Source organism: Cimex lectularius, unplaced genomic scaffold (genome assembly GCF_000648675.2).
Source record: "Cimex lectularius strain Harlan isolate CLEC.00 unplaced genomic scaffold, Clec_2.1 scaffold114, whole genome shotgun sequence".
Classification (NCBI taxonomy): domain Eukaryota; kingdom Metazoa; phylum Arthropoda; class Insecta; order Hemiptera; family Cimicidae; genus Cimex; species Cimex lectularius.
The window spans coordinates 1222638-1241154 of NW_019392782.1; the positions used below are offsets into that span (position 1 = coordinate 1222638).

The 18517-nt window shown below is 32.1% G+C and overlaps 1 long non-coding RNA gene across 1 annotated transcript in view; it reads right to left on the reverse strand.

Moving 5' to 3' along the window:
• Nucleotides 1–18517, reverse strand: part of LOC112127212 — a 581355-nt gene that overhangs the window by 283545 nt on the left and 279293 nt on the right. Inside the window, exon 2 of the long non-coding RNA XR_002910463.1 lies at nucleotides 10806–10958. This is a non-coding gene — a long non-coding RNA (uncharacterized LOC112127212). The remainder of the gene's footprint in view (nucleotides 1–10805; nucleotides 10959–18517) is intronic.

Consider the following 18517-nt stretch of genomic DNA (forward strand, 5'->3'; position numbering starts at 1 on the left):
AAAGTGTTTGTCTTCTGTGTAATTGTACTTATGTAACACAAAATAGCAAAATCTCACTGGGACTCTCCACACGACACGCAAGAATGGCACAATTACACAGAAGACAAACACTTTGAGTGAGTAGAAACACTTCGACTGAATATAAAAAATAAAAAAATATATTTTGCATTGTATAAATTCACTTTTCCACATCAAAATGTAATTGTTATATGTAACAATGTTTGTAAATCCCAGGCCTGAAGATGATCCCAATAAAGATCGAAACGTTGGTAAGATAAAGAAAATGTTTTTCTGAAACCTACATCACACCAGACCGCATCTCACGATTTCTAAATAAATATCGATTAACTATCTCTAATCACCACACATTTCTAATTTGTATACTTATTTACTATTTTTTTTTAATTTTAGCAAAAGTAAGTTATTATTGGAATGGTATTTGGGTTTAGAATTTGTATTTAAAAATAAATTGTCATATAGGAGGGGCTTAACGCCCAACAGTTACCAATTTACAACACTTTCTCTATATTATCAAATTAACAGTCAAAATTCTATAGACTACCAAATTAAATTATCGAATGTACTATCTTTGCTTATTTATTTTAACCTGCAATATTTTCGTTTCAGGGTTAATAATTTAACTCGATTTTTCTTGTAAATTTAGTTGCATTCATTTATAACAAAATTGAATTTTCATTTTTGTGATTTTTTATTTATAGTGTCGGAAATTTCAGTTAAATTTAATTAGGTTAGTTACGTAACACTTCTATTCTAATTTTTGATCCCATTGTTTCTTACACTACTATCAATCATATTTAATAATTTTAATAATAAAGTCTACTAACCAGACTATCAAGTTTTTAATCCTGTGTGTATTTGTATTTGTTATTTGTGTTAACAAATATCCACAACACAACCACAATTGAGAGGGCCCTGAGGTCAGCAATAGGGTCAAAAAGAGAGATATCATAAAACATTATAGCTTGGCTGCAGAATCAGTAAAAGAAATTAGTAGATTTAAAACGAGAGAAAGATAAGAAAAGAAAGGCAAGGTAAGTCGCCGGACCTAAATAAAAGAAAAAAATTGTACTTGTCCCTCCATACCATAATAGTATGTTTTATGATTGCTATATAAATTTGTGTTTAACGACTTGAAAGGAACCGTAAAACAAAACTCAATTTAGATTTCGTTTTGTAACCAATTTTACTAGTCATAGATAAGTTTTTGTAACATTTACAAATATTTTTTATTTTTTATACAACATATAAATATTTTTTATGTAACATTACAAATATTTATCTTATTTTTGGTAACATCAGATAAGAAGTTATTACAAACTGAAATACATGAACAAAAATTCGAAAATGTCATAAAACCAAATTACGTAAAGAACTCAAAATATTTAATTTTCCCAACCTTGATTCCATTTTCAACATTGCTCGGACACGTGTAATACATTTGTCCATCAATTATACAGTGTTTTGCTACTTTTGTTACAAACTTTGCATAAAGATTCCACATTCAAAATGGTACCAAAAAGTTCTAAATCACTATAGTTCGAATCTCATCAGTTTAGGAGTTATTCGATTTTTTCGGATTTTTAAGATTTCACGACCTTGCTTCAAATAAACAATGATAACTTCTAAACAGAAAAGTTTTGCCCAAATCTGTTGAATACCATTAAAAAACTACAATAGATTTCCGATGGGATGTGATCATTTCTAAACTTGTAAACTTTGATGAAATAAGCGTTTTAGTAGCCAGAATTTTGGAAAAAAATTTTTTTCAACGTTGATACTATGGTGATTTTAAACTACTATTTCCAAACCTAGAGACCAGCAAATTTCAGTTCGTGCTCCATTTAATATCCCTTTTAGTGGTGTAACTGCTTTTTCATTTACTTTTTTCAAAGGTGAAGAAATTGTTAAAGGAAGAGAAAAAACCGTGGTTGAAGGATTGATACGGTGGATAGATTAATAATATAAAAAATAAAAAACTTAAGGAAATTTTGAATGAATTTTTTAAACGATTTATGTTTTGATTTGAGTCCGAAACCGAAATTATGCAAATGCTTACTTATTTACCGACACGACTGCAACTTTGATTAAAGGATTATTGTATTATTATTCTCCGGAATGAAAGAGTTTTAAGATTCAAAACGTTTTAGCTATCTATGAAAAACGTTTAATAAATCTATTCAAAATTTCCTTAAGTTTTTTTATTATTAATATCTTTCAATTAATTAAGATTTTTAGTTGAGGTAAAAAAGTCAAGGTCACGAGCGGGATTCGAACCCACGACCTTCGGCTATCGCGACCTCCATCTACGGACACTAACTTCCCATCTCAACCCCACATTTTTGAATTTTCCCTGCTTTTTGCCATTTTATCTCAACTAAAAACCTTAATTATTTGAAAGATATTAATTGGTCAAGCGGACCACGACAACTAGTGAATTATTATTAATCTTTCCACCTTCACCACCAATTTCCACCAAGCCTTTTTTTTTCACATTAAGTGATGATCTTAATGTGAGTAGGACCCTCTTTAAAAAAAATAAAAGAAAAAAAGGATTGAACTCCAAACACACTATTAATTTCCATCAATCCTTCAACCACGGTTTTTTCTCTTCCTTCATCAATTGAAAAAAAATAATTAAGAAAGCAGTTTCACCACTAAAAAGGATATTAAATCGAGCTCGATTTCTGAAATTTGCTGGTGTCTAGGTGTGGAAATACTAGTTTAAAATCACCACAGTATGTTTTTCAAATTTGAAAAAAAAAATAATTTTCGACGTTCTGGCTACTAAAACGTCTGTTTCACTAACGTTTACAAGTTTAGTAATGTAATTTTCGTAATCACTTCTTATCGGAAATTTTACGTAGTTTTTAATAGTATTCAACAGATTTGTCCAAAATCTTTTAGTTTTGGAGTTATCATTGTTTATTTGAAGCAAGGTCGTGAAACCTTAAAAAATCAGAACGGGATAAGCCCGAATCCTCTGAGATTCGAACCATAGTTAAGTAGGATTTTTTGGTTCCATTTTGAATCTATCAGTAGAATCTACTGGCAAAGTTTGTAACAAGAGTAGCCGAACATCCTGTACATTAAAGAAAAAGAAATGTATTTTGGTAGAAGGAAATGGAATTTTCTATGCACTAAATTGTGTTATTCTTGTAAGATAAATTTTTTTCTTTACTATTAGATGTTTTATACCTCTTACTTCAGGTTATTTTTAAACATATTACAAGATATAATCACATGGAATCGTGGAAAGTTACGTACAGGAAATATTCTATTCAAATTGGTGGAAAAATATCATGTTAAAAAATAATGAATTAAACCAAATTTTGTAACGGCTCATGAAAAAGAAGATGTATGTTGGCTGTGTTCCATGCGACGTGTCTTTTGGGCCCTTGGCAGCACTCATTAAAATCTCCTTTCATCCTCACAACCCTTCCCTTTTAATTAGCGTCCCATCAAAAGGGTTCAAACTCAGGGACAATGCAACGGTATTTTTCTTTTTACCCCGCTTTCCCTTCTTGTTTATCTCATTCTCTTCCATTCTCCTTTTCTTTACTCTCGGAAAGCATAATCGGCTCTGGATTGTCCTCCTTTTTTGACCCGATGAATTACGAAAATAACCCTAAACCCCTTACCGGACTTTTTTTTTATCCACTCCCTTTTAATCCCCCATTAACAACTTTAACCAGAAAACAACTTTTGTATGATTTTGACCTCAGATTTTTCCCCTCCAGTTGGCGGAGGACAATTAAATTTACATTTGTTTTGCTTCTTCTATAACTTGGATTTCAGGATTTTTTTCTTATTCCTTTCCGCTGATCTCTGGCCATGTATTATGCAACAGCACATTACAAACAGTCTTTTCTTTATTTTTGTGTTAAAACAGGCGATCGGCCATGTTCGTTCAATTTTACTGAGGAAATATAAATACCTAAAAGTTTTATAAACAAAACTTTTCACATACAGCCCTTTTTAACCCCTGAAATACATCAAATTAGTCCTTTGTAAATCCAATTTTGGCTCATACGAAACTGATGTCTGACACGTGTTATTGCGTCGTCTTCAGCCCCGTTTTTTCAATTCCGGCAAAACAAATATAAAATCTTGTCAATTAATTAATCTTTAATTAAGTTGAGAAAAAAAGTCAATGTCACGAGTGGGATTCGACCCACGATCTTCGGCTTCATGGCGCTACTCTACCACTTGAGCCATCGTGACTTCGATCCACTCGGAAACTAACTCCCCATCTCAACCTACATTTCTAATTTTCCCTACTTTTTGCCATTTTTCAAATGTCGTGTAATCAGGATTCGATTCTCAGGATTAGTGCAGTGTACCTCGTTTTGCTTATTAAATCGATTAGGTTTCGTGGTCCGATTGACAAAATAAATTCTTTTCAATTAATTAATCTTTAGGTGAGGTATTGGTTGTGATAAAAAATTGACAAAAAGGAGGGAAAATTCAAAAGATGGAGTTGAGATGGAACTTGGTGTCCGAGTGGATCAAGGTCACGATACTTCAAGTGGTAGAATAACGGCGTATCAAGCCGAAGGTCGTGGGTTCGAATCCCGCTCGTGCCATTGACTTTTTTATCTCAACCGAAAGCCTTAATTAATTGCAAAATATTAATTGTTCAAGCGGACCACGAAAACTAGTGAATTTAATGAATTAAAATGAAGTATACTTCACTAAAGCTCTCCGGCGCCATTTCATTTGTCACCGAGAATCCAATCCGGTTGCACGACATTTGAAAAATGGCAAAAAGAAGGGAATATTTAAAAAGTGGGGTTGAGATGAGAAGTTGGTGTCCGAGTGGGTTGAAGTCACGATAGCTCAAGTGGTAGAGTAGTGGCGTATCAAGCCGAAGGTCGTGGGTTCGAATCCCGCTCGTGACACTGACTTTTTTAATACCTTATGACTTGTAAATACCTTACATAAAGATTAATTAATTGAAAAGAATTTAATTGGTCAATGGGATCACGAAACCTAATCTATCGAATAAATACAAAAATTAAACATTCTACTAGTTTTGTTGTAAAACATATTTAAAATTAAGTAAAAGAAATTACAATTAAAAAGCAAGAAAAAATTAAATTTACATATTACTGTACTATTAATTCGTGATTTTTTAATATAAAACAATTATTTTATAAACAAATTATTTTGGATATTCATAAAATCAGAAAATAATTCTGATACGAATCTTTTATTTTTATATTTAAGTTAATAAAATGTTTAATTTTAGTCTATTAAATTTCGTGGTCCGATTGTCCAAATAAATTCGTTTCAATTAATTACTTTTTCGTTAAGGTTTTCGTTGAGATAAAAAAGTCACTGTCACGAGCGGGATTCGAACCCACTACTTTCGGTTAAATACGTCGCCGCTCTACCATTTGAGCTTTTTTATCTGAACCTAAACGTTAATTAAAAATTGATTAAATGAAAAGAATTTAATTTTAATTATAATTAATTTTTATAAGACCTTTTATATAGACGTTGTTATATAATTAAAAAAATCACAGCTATTTGTTTTTAAGGGAGGGTTAATTTGAAATTGTAAAAAAAGATTGTTGCAATTTAAAAAAAGGTTCGTTGAAAGAAAATAAGAAAGTTAATTTGAAGTAAAAAAGGGTAGTTGAAAGTTAAAAAATGTTAATTTAAATTAAAAAAAGAATGTTTGGAATCCAAAAAGCAATGTTCAAAGTTAAAAATAGGTTATTTTGGATATAAACGATTTTTTGAAATTGTAAAAGGAATGTTGAACGTTAAAAAATGCTATTTGAAAGTTAAAAAACGGTTAATTTAAAAAAGAAATTAGAAGAGAAAAGAAAAAATGTTAGGAGTTGGAAACGCATGGTTGGAAGTAAAAATAAGTTAATTTGAAATTTTAAAAAATTAGTTGAAAGTTAAAATTGGAATAAAAAAACTGCTGGTTGTTAAAAAGTTAAGGTGAAGTTAAAAAAGTGTAATTTGAAGTTAAACCACGTTAGTTGGAAGTTGAAAAAGGTTAATTTGAAATTAAAGAAGGATTGTTTAGAATTGAAAAAGGAATGTTGGAAATTAAACAATTAGACGGTGTAAAAAAAACGATCATTTGGGAATGAAAAAAAAGTATTTTGGGAGTTAAATAAAGTTAATTGGAAGTTTAAAAAAAAGAGGTTATTTAGTAATAAAAAAGTTCAAAAAAGGTTAGTTGGAAATACAAATGTCAGAAAAAATGGTTAATTTGAAGTTCAAAATAGGTACATTGCTAGGAAAAAGCTGTATCATTTTAACACGATGCAAAAATAATAATCTACGATGATATAGATAGAAAATTGCTATTCTATACTTTTTAAAAGGATAGTTCCTACTCACAGTAAGTTGTTTTGCAACGATGCGGATTTCGAGCCTTTTAGCTCATCATCAGGTTGTAGAAGTCCTTCAATCTGATGATGAGCTAAAAGGCTCGAAATCCGCATCGTTGCAACACAACTTACTGTGAGTAGGAACTATCCTTTTAAAAAGTATTGAACACCACACTCACTCCATCATTTATCATTTCTATTAATTGCTATTCTACTCATTTTTTTCTCATACATGCAACTATGATATGTACTACCGATTGATAAAAAATGCCGATAAGAACGTACAGAAATATTAAACATAGGCACGTTAGTAGATGCTTTTTATGGTTAAAAACGTTACTACTATATACAAGCTAATGTCGTTTTCGTTGAAATAAAAGTATCATAAATTGGGTAATAATGCCATTGCAGGAAAAATATTTAGGGATCATTTAGAAAAAAAATTTTAAAAAATCATTATTCGAATATTCCATCTTTGTGTGGTATGTTGTCTAATTTTAAGATTTCGTAATTTTAGTTGAATTCGTAATGTGTAATAAGAAAAAAAGAAATTAATAAAACAGCCTGGTACAAAGGGGTTGAAATGCCGTGCACAGAGCACATTTCAACTTTATGCTCTTTTCCATTCTCGTTCTTATTATATGCCGGACTAAAGGAAAGTTATGATATACCCCTTTTTTTCCCGGGCAGTGCTTTAGAAAATTCAGCGCATCGATTCCATGATAATTTCCTTCATAACTTCACGGCTCTTTCTCCGTTTTTAGAGTTGAGAGGCGAGGATTTTTTCCCCCCGACAATAACAGCGCCAGTATGGACGAGGAGTGAAAGTTTGCCCACACCCTCGACTGTAGTTCCTGTCGTATCGGTTCTCTAGAATTCAAAATACACCGATAGGGTCCTGCAGGGGTAAACAAAGCCGGCTGTTGTACCGTGATCAACCGCAGCCCACCCTCTCAACGCCGAACCACTTTGAACAAAGATAAACCTGTTTTACAAACTTTTTTTTACCAATGGACTGTCCCAGGACGGGTCTTCTTTTGTAAACGCCACTAAAGAAATTTGATTCAAAGGTCGCCGCATAAAAAAAAGGTCAAAGGTATTGTAAAAATGTATGTAACGCTTAAAATGTTTAAACTACTGAGGTATTCGAGTTTTAGGGCGTCCGACTCACATTTGTCACGCTAGGGATTCTAGGTTCAAATCACGGCGAAGCATAAAGAATTTTAATTGAAATATTAAGAAAAAAAAAAGTTATTTATTTAGAAATCGTGAGATGCGGTCTGGTGAGATGTAGGTTTCAGAAAAAACATTTTCTTTATCGTGTCAACGTTTCGATCTTTATTCAGATCATCTTCAGGGCATGGGATTTACAAACATTGTTAACAATTACATTTTGGATGAGAAAAAGTGAATTCATACAATGCAAAATATATTTTTTTTATATATTCAATCAAAGTATTTGTTATATTTTTTATGAAAAAAAAAAATAGTTTGAGCTTTCGCTCACCGAGTAGTTAACCGTTTTGACCATAAGTATGGCCAGAATCACGTGGTATTTTCTAAATTACATATAACAATAATTCACTATTTTTCGTGGTACGCTTGACAAATTAATATCATTCAATTAATTAACGTTTTTAGTTGAGATGAAAAAGTCAATGGCACGAGCGAGATTCGAACCCACGATCTTCGGCTAGATACGCCGCTGCTCTACCACCTCGATCCACTCGGACACCAACTTCCCACCTTTTGAATTTTCCCTCCTTTTTGCGATTTTTGAAATGTCGTGTAATCGGATTTGATTCTCGGCGACAAATAAAATGGCCACGGAGAGCTTTACTGAAGTATACTTAATTTTAATTCATTAAATTCACTAATTTCGTGGTCCGCTTGACCAATTAATATATTACAATTAATTAAGGTTTTTAGTCGAGATAAAAAAGTCAGCGTCACGAGCGGGATTCGAACCCACGACCTTCGGCTTGATGCGCCGGTACTCAACCACTTGAGCTATCGTGACTTCGACCCACACGGACACTAACTTCCCATCCCAGCCTCATCTTTTGAATTTTCCCTCCTTTTTGTCATTTTTCAAATGTCGTGTAATCTATTTGATTCTCGGCGACAAATGAAATGCCCACGGAGAGCTTTAGTGAAGTATACTTCATTTTAATTCATTAAATTCACTATTTTTCGTGGTCCGCTTAACCAGTTAATATCAAGCAATTAATTAAGGTTTTTAGTTGAGATAAAAAGTCAGTGACACGAGTGGGATATTTTAAAACAACTAAAAACCTTAATTAATTATAAAACAATAATGTTGCTACCTAATAAATTATTTTCTTTTTATTTATAGATGGTATAATTAACATAAATATAAATATTCTTTGTTTTGCTGGCTTTAATTGAATTTTAAATATAAGTTTAACATTTAAATTTGTTCATTAAATTATTTGGAATTAGTGTTCAATTATTGATTCCAGTTAAAATTAATAAAGCACTAACTAGGTAAATATAGCCATTGGTCAGGAATAAAGGAAATTAATATTCAGCCAAAAAGCCTATTCATCCATCATAAAAGGAGGTGATGTCGCTATATACCTATACTGAATATCAACAACTTTCACCCTCCGGCTAACACCTCTGTCATCCCCGAAGAATTATGAGAAATAAATGTTTGGCCTGTTTGTTTTCAGACTTAAACACTATGATTTGGAACTGAGTTGAGAAACTGTTTGTGAACTAAAGTGGAGAATATTTACGAGTTATCAAGCGCTTTGAACTGATTGTCAAATGGACGTTTTATTGCAATATATGTATGATATTTACGTAACAAACAACGATATGAATTTCAATTGATTAGCCGTTTTATTTAAGGTCTTGATTGAGATGAAAAAGCTAATGTTACGGGCGGGATTCGAACCCTCGACCTTCGGGTTCGAATCCCGTTCGTGACACTAGCATTTTCATCTAAACCAAGACCTTATATAAAAAGAATAATTAATTGAAATGAGTAATTTGGTTAATTACACCACTAAACATAAATGTAATAATGATATGAATATTATAATTAATTGAGGTTTTTAGTTGAGATAAAAAAGTCAATGGCATGAGCGGGGTTCGAACCCACGATCTTTGCCTAAATAGGCCGCTGCTCTACCACTTGAGCTATCGTGACCTCGATCCACTCGGACACCAACTTCCTATCTCATCCGCACCTTTAGAAAAAAGGCAAAAAGGAGGAAAAATTCAAATCCCCCCCCCCGAATCGTGTCATTGACTTTTTTATCTCAACTAAAAACCTTAATTAATTATAATATATTAAGTGCCGGACCACGAAATTAGTGAATTTAATGATTTGAATGTTTATCTTGTTTAACTTTTTAAACGTAAACATAAAGATTAAAAGGCACACAAATAAAAATATTTTATAACCATGATAGTTGTTTATAACTGACTAAATTTCATTAATTAACTTTTCTTCTTGAATTAAGAAAGACATAACTTACAATAGTTAACATTAGGTAATCAAAGTTTGAAAGTACATTTATATAAATGTTTGTGTTCGAAACTTTCATATGAATGCAAAATAATTTCAAACTTCACCTGTAATTTCAGCAAAAATGTTATATTTCTAAGAGTTTGTTTGAACAAATAAAGAATGGTGGAAAAGTTCAAATAAAACAGAAGACTATGAATCACAAAACACTACCTACTTGGAGAACAAATGGTATTTTTATGTCGTTATTTTGTTTTATAGACAAAAAATGTTTAAAAAATGAGAAGTCTGTGTTTATTGAAGAATGAAAACACTGAGGCAAAGCATATAAATGCTTTGTGGTTAAAGGTTACCGAAATAACAATAATTTCTCTTTTTCCAATAAAGATGATTTTAAATTTCATCTTTCTCAAATAAGTGGTGAAAATAGTTTTGAACGATTTCCAATATCGGACTTTTCCCCGATGAAGATGAAAAGTAATCTTCCAAAGAGTCGAGAGAAAAACTGAAGGGAAAACTCTCGGCAGAATAAAAGGGTTTGTGCGGGTTTTTTTCTCCACCCCCGCATCTGGGAACAACCGCCACCTCAGGCTGGTCGTGTTCCTTAATCTTGTTGCGACCTTTATCTGTTGGGCGCTTGGGTTGGCGCTGGCCCAACAGGAGGCTATCACCGCTGTTTCGTCTCCCGACAAGGAAATGTTCCTCCCAGGGTCTTTTTATTGCGACGATCTCCGCCTCGGAGATACCATGCACGGAATGGACCTCGTTTTAATAAATTCTACCTGATCTGTATTTTACCTGAAGGCGACTCCTGTCATATTTATAACCAATTTACATTCACCTTTTGTAAACCGTGCGGCTTAAATTAAAAACACGCCCGACCAAATATAAATAAGATCGACAACATTTCTACAAGATAGAAGACTATTACTTACTTAATCTCGAAAGTTTGAAAGCGTCGGCAGTGTTGATGACGTCGACGTAAGCTTGCAGCTCGAACCTCCTACTCGTGAGGTTTTGGTTATGTATGAGCATCGCGAATTTGAACGCAGATTGGACTTCATCAGTGCCTTGTTCAAATATAGCACCTGAAACAAACATATAAAAACAAACTTTAAAAAATGTATCTATTATAATGTCCAATTATATATTTCAGCACCTTGCTGATTAAAAATCATATTGATACTACTCAATTGGAATCGTATCGTCAAGTTAATAAAATATGAGAGTGTGTGCGCGGGGTAGATTTTGCTTGCCTTAAAGAAAGAAAATATCCAAAATATAAAATTAATTTAACAAGGCGTTTTAATAGATGATTACACAGTATAAGAAATAGGTCGTACAGTTTTACCACGGAAAAGCTCCTTGAGATTACTCCACGATTTTTTTTTTTCTTTCGTTCAGTCCGTGATCATTTCTCTCTTTCACGTTTTCCCACCTACCACCTCTCTCTCTCTCTCTCTCTCTCTCTCTCTCTCTCTCTATTTTTATAACACTTTTTCTTACATATAAAATATATAAGGTTATTTCTATCTCTCCTCCTATATGCCTAGGTTATACTTATCCATTTATGAATTAATTGATTATTTCAAAGTTTCTTGTCTCTTTTGTTTCTCAAAACTTCCTTTCTCTTAAAATTTCTACTTTTTTTATTTTCTAGGTCTTATACTTACTTAACTGCTTAAAAAATTTCTCCCAATCTTTATATTTTTCTTTCTTTATATTCCTACATGTTTTATCTACTTTTATCTCTATATTTCTATCTGTCAGTTTATCTACCTATCTATCTAATTTTATGCATATTTTTTCACTTTTCTATATCTTGTACTCACTTAATTGCTTAATCAATTTCTTTCAATCTATACATCTTTCCAACTTTGCTTTCCTACATGTTTCTATCTCCCTTTATCTTTATATTTCTATCAACCTATCCCACTTTATGCCTATTCTTTCACTACTCTTTGTGTTTTGCTTTATTTTTCTCTCTTTCTTACTCGCCAATTTGCATGATCAATATTTCTATTTCTATCATACAACAATCATTAATAGTATCTCACTCACTAACTCTCTCACTCTCACCCTCCCTCTCTCTCACCCTCTCTCACTCTCTCTCTCTCTCTCTCTCTTTCTCTCTCTCTCTCTCTCTCTCTCTCTCTCTCTCTCTTTCTGTCTATCACCCATTTTCAGTCTCTCTCTCTCTCTTTCTGTCTATCACCCATTTTCAGTCTCTCTCTCTCTCTCTCTCTCTCTCTCTCTTTCTCTCTCTCTCCCTCTCTCTCTCTCTCCCTCTCACTCTCTCTCTTTTTGTCATTCTCTCTCTATTTCTCCCATTTTCAGTTGTTTCTCTCTCTCTTTCTCTCACTTTTTCTTCATTTTTCAATCTCACTCTCTCTCTTTCTCTCTGTCTCTCTCTCATCAATTTTCTGAACTATCTATGTAATTTTCAACATATTTATCTACTTAACGTTAAAACCTTGTATTTTTCTATCTAAAAATATATCCATCTAGTCATATACTATCTGTCTATTTAATGAAAAGTGTATCTATCCTTCTATTGATCTATCAAACTATGATGATTTCTATCTAATAACGAATAGATCTATATATTTATTTATTTATAGTACATTCATCAAAATTTGAATGTATCCATATATATTTTACTATGAATGTATTTACCTATATATCAGTCGATGGTTATGACTTATTATTCATAAGGAAATTTTTCCAAGACATAAAATTTCACCTTTCTCTGTATTTTTCTTTTGTTTTCCTCTCCCGTACTCGCTAATTAGCATTATCCATTTCTTAAAATTTCTCACTCTCTCTATCCCTCTCTCGATCTTTTCTCTTTCTTTCTGTCGCTCTCGACCCGTTTTTCATATGTTTTTGTCATTCAGGTTGGTGTCCTGTGTAATAATTCTATTTTACTTTATATTAAGTGGTCAAGTTATTTTCTGCGGTCGTGATTTATTGTTTGGCCAATCAATTTTAACTTCATCGACTTGTCTACATAGCATTATTGTTCCGCATCGTGTAGTACTGTTGTATTTTCGTTTCAATGCTGTTTAAATTATTAGTATTATGCCTAGTCAAATAGAAACCGATAAATACCTTCGAACTTTCTGAAATGGTTATTTGTTTCAATATAACATTCGTCGCGCTTCATTACCGAAACAGGGTGATTTCTCGTGTGCAATCGTAATTAGAGAAATAATCGTCTGTATTATTCAAACATTTCATCAACTGGGAGTTGACCGCCAATTTCCATTTTAATAATTGATTTTAAATTAATCAAACAGAGTCAATCGTGTGATTGTTCGAATAATTTATATTTTAGCAAGAGTTTATTTGAAAAACATGTAAAATAAAGTAGACCGAGTTCTGTCTCTTTAAACTTATACCCTGACATAATGGAGTGGTTTATTTAGTTAAACTGGCAGCATGATTGAATCGATGGCACATTTTGTTATGCAATTGATTGCAATATTTAATTCAGTATTATGTTGTCATCTATAAAAATTTATCATCTATTTATTGTATGTATTAATGTGTGATGGTTAGTGACCGTTAATCGCTAATTATTCAGAAATCGTGAGATGCGGTCTGCTGTGATGTAGGTTTCAGAAAAACATTTTCTTTATCATGCGAACGTTTCGATCTTTATTGAGATCATCTTCAGGGCCTGGGATTTACAAACATTGTTTACATTTAATAAATACATATAGAAGGTGGAAAAAAGGTGAATTTATACAATGCAAAATATACTTTTTATATTCACTCAAAGTATTTCTACTCACTCAAAGTGTTTGTCTTCTTTGTAATTGTGCCATTCTTGCGTGTCGTGCTGAGAGTGTTGAGTCTCAAAAAATTCGATTATTAAAATTCGATAACGTGTTTCTAACAAATACTTAGATTAAATTATAAGAAACAACATGAATAATTTGCGCGATTCTTTATTATTTTTTTAAAATTAAATAAATTACATATTCTAGCGCAAAAATGACACTCATGGTGTAATTGTCTACGATTTTTTAACCATCATGAAATCAGAGAATTAATCTTGTAATTAAATAAGGATTGTTAATTTTAATCCCCGTAAGGGTTTATTGTAATCGTATAATTTGTTTTTATGCCGGGTTTATGTCTTTACGACCACTGATATTTTATCAGAATTTACTGTATTTTATTAGAATGAGAATATCATGAAAAACCTGTATTTTAAGGTAAAATAACTTGCCTAACTTGGTATTTCTCTATAAATCTCTCCCCTCCTCTCACACTCTCTCACTCTTTCATTGCAACCCCTCGGTCTATTTTACTTAGCTTCCACCCTTTCTTTACTACATTTCTAACAGTAGATCTATTTAACTTATACTGGTTCCGTTTGTTTCGTCTTTACATATTTATTGTTCAACAATCAAAACATTTGTGTTTTTNTTATTACATCCACCATACTACTGATTCTATTCAATTACTCCAGAATAAGTGTATAATATTAAATTTAATATTCAATGATGGAATACATGACAAATTTAATTCTAAACATATTACAAGTACAAGACAGAAAAACATTTTCTATCACTAACAAATTACTCGAAATATTAGAATGTAAAAAAAAACTATTTACATTCGCGAACATTTAATTGGCTAAAAAATGTATATGAAAGAAATCTAAGGAAAAAAGATAATCAACTTTTTGTACCGCACCACGGAACTGAAAGATATGCTAAATCCTTTATTATAACTTATTATCTTGTACAACCTACCTGTTGATGTAAAATAATTAAAAAAACTATGCAACCTTTAAAAAATTTATAAAAATTAAAATGCTTCAAAAATGTGTTTTCAATTCACATCTATTTTCTATTTCATTCGCACATAATACGTCAAACAACAACATTATTATTTGTTAATCCGCCTTCCTTGCCTCGAAACCCGTATGCGCCCACTTTTGCAGGCTGAGGAGGGCGCATAGTCCGCCGGCTGTTGGTTCAATACGTACGCGAGTTTGATTAATTGTCGGTTCATTGGAAATAAGGTAGAAATATGCCTGAACAGGTTCAAACTTCAACTTGCAAGATTGACTGAAAAGCTTAATTAGTACCCGCCGTGAAGACGTCAATAAATTAGACGAAACGTCCGATTACTTGAAAACTTTCTTTTTTTCTTTCTCTTATTCCATTTCAACTTAACCAAGCTAATTTAATCATAACGGTCATCTATTCATCATTTGAGTTGATAACACAACTCACTCACTCACTCTCTCTTTCTCTCTCTCTCTCTCTCTCTCTCTCTCTCTCTCTCTCTCTCTCTCGCGCTCTCTCTCTCTCACTCTTAAATATCTAAAAATCTATCCAACTAATCGTGAATGTATCTATCAACCTATTTAATGAAAACTGTATATATCCGTATATCGATCTGTCAAACTATGATCGTTTCTTTCTAATAATGAATGGATCTATTTTTCTATTTGCCAGTTTAATTACCTATCGGTATACTCATCTGAATTTGAATGTCACTATATATCTATTCAATTATGAATGTATTTATCTACATATTTAATGAAAAGTGTATCCATCAGTCTATCGATCTGTCAAACTATGATCGTTTCTTTCAAATAATGAATGGATCTATTTTTGTATGTACCAATTTAATTACCTATCGGTTTATTCATCTAAATTTGAATGTAACTATATATCTAATCCATTATGAATGTATTCATCTACCTATTTAATGAAAATTATATCTATCAGTCTATCGATCTGTCAAACTATGATCGTTTCTTTCTAATTATGAATGGATCTATTTTTGTATGTACCAATTTAATTACCTGTCGTTATAATCATCTAAATTTGAATGTATCTACCTATCATCATACATCAATCAGTCGCTGTTGATGTCTTATTGTTGTTAAAGTAATTTTTTTCAAGACATCTAAAATTCTCTCTCTCTCTCTCTTATTTTCTTTGCTCTCTCCCTCTCTCTACTTTCTCTCTCTCGCTCTCTTTCTCTCTCCTCTCTCTTTCAAATACTTTCTCTTGCTTTAGATAAATTTTTATCCATACAATCATAAAAGTTCCTATCTATCTATATATCGAAAAATGTATTTATCTATCTGTCTATCAATCTATCAAATTAGGATTGTTTCAATCTAATAATGAATGTATCTATTTTTGTATCTATCTATTTGTATTTATCTACATTTGAATGTTTCTATATATCAATTTATTTAAGTATGAATGTATCTATCTATCAGTCGCAGTTGATGCTTTATTGTTGTTAAAGTAATTTTTTTCAAGACGTAATAAATATTTTTCATTCTTTTTTTATTGTTTCTCTCCCTCCCTCTCACTCACTCTCTCTCTCTCACTCTCAATATCTCTCAATATCTCTCTCTCTATCTTTCTATCTATCTATCTATCTGTCTATCTGCCTATCTCATTATCTAAGTCACATTTTCTTTTTTTATCTCTGTTTGTATATTTATTTGTTCATTATACTTTTTCTATTAATATACCTTTAATTTATTACGCTATATTTTTTCTATTAATATATCCCTAATTCTATTTTGTTCATCTCCCATCTTTTTTCCTTTGTGTAAAGCGTATTTACCTTATCTTGTTTTTAACGTAACTGGAAATTTAATTTTTTTAAAATTTTAAATTGCCAAAATTCTATTAGTCAAGTAATAAAGTGGGGTCAAAGAAAGAGAAAAGGATCGGTTGTTGATTGTCGTACTAACCTAACAGATTGTTCCGATGTTTATCAGAGGGGGTGGATTTCGCAACAAGATGGGACAGCTTGGGCATTCTAGATAAGCCGCTTAGGCCCCTGGAAGGGCTTCCGGCTAGAAATTTTAAGGGAGCCTTTCGGCCGCAAAGCACCTTTACATAATTGACGAAGTGCGGTCGCCGGCCGTGGCCCATTATCGCTCGGTAAGACTCGATAACTCCCCGCAGGTCATTGTTGTTTCAGGCAACATCCAACATTGTCCGGAGTGATCCGGCTCACGGATTAGGCTTGCCCGGGCTCGTAAAACAGGACTTTCATGCCGGAGGGACGGGTTCTTCCAGGGGGAACTCACCACTCCCGAAACGGAGGGCAATTAGAGGGCTGCCCACCCCCTGCGGGCCCCATTCCACTCTTGAATTTATCAAAGCTCCCACCTAGTTTTGTCCGACATGAATAATTAGCTTACGAGTTTTACAAGCGAGCTCACGGCTTGGACCGTGAACCTTCGCTATGAGAAATTAAAGACGAAAGACGAAATCCTGCCAGCTTCTTATTTTCATTTTTTCTCATCTATCATTTTTTTAATATGTTTATTTGCTAACCATGTTCCATAAAATATTACACGTTATTATTAATGATGATTTGAAGATCGTGAGATGCTGTGTTGTCTAGGTTAAGAAAAACATATTCTTTATTGTGCAAACGTTTCGATGTTTATTTAGATCATCTTCAGGGCCTAGGATTTACAAACATTGATTACATTATACAAACACATGTAACATGTAAAAATTAATTTAAACAATGATTTACACAACATATCATTTTTAGATTTAATCAAAGTATTCAAGTTCAATGCAAAGTAGTAAGTTTTCTGTGTAGACGTATCACTGTTGTGTGTAGTGTTGGGAGTGTAAATGAGATATAAATGTTTTTTTGATTATATTTCTTTGATTTCGAAGGAGTAAGAAAGCAAGTAGGGATAGAAATTCACTAATCTATGATGATTCGGCTTTGTTTAGGGTAGTGATTGCTAAGTAGGATATGTTTGTGTATCTTTATGTTTTTGTGGTGAAAAATTATTACCCTGAGGATATTCACGAACCAAGCAACTTCAACGTCTAGGTATATAAGTGCTTTTTCTTTGGTTGAATCCAAATTAGTTTGCACAAACGATTTGACCCCTGAACGTGCATCTACAGTTCAGGTTTGCGGAGAAGTTTTTCATGATTTTTACCTCCCGTTGGTGCTCAACAATCATAATGTTATTTTAATTTTTCTCATAATGAAAACATTATCTAAAATGTCAAACCCAAATGTAAATAATGAAATAAACTGAATAATTATTTTATTTAGTTTGGACGCGAAAGGAAAAGAATATTCGAGCCGAATAAGGCCATTAAATTAAATGTAATTTCAATATCCTTAATAAAACACCGTTTGAAAAGTGCTTACGTTTTTTTACCAATTTTTTTTTTATTATTGATAGGGTAATCGTTTTCTTTTCATAATTTCTGTAGTGTACAGCACCAGATGAAATATATCGACCTGTCTGTTGGAAAATTTAAAAATAATTGCTCTCTTTCAATTTGGTCTTTTATAAATAAAATTCTCATAGGCTATTTAGCCCTAATCAAAAGATGACAAAAGAGCTCTTATAACAATAGCCAACCTTTAAGGTTTTTGTTGGAGAAGCGAATGTTGAATACCCCAAGAAATTTATTGCTGGTTTTTACCAGAAAATGCGAAGAGTAGATCAGAATTTTTCTACAAAGAAGGCCTTTAGATTATTTCAAAATTTTCTAATTAAATTAACTGTAATTTTATTTGGTTTTTTAGTAATTTAATGAATTTTAACGGTATGGTGGTTAATGACCGTTGAGTGAGTAGAAATACTTTGATTGATTACAAAAAATAT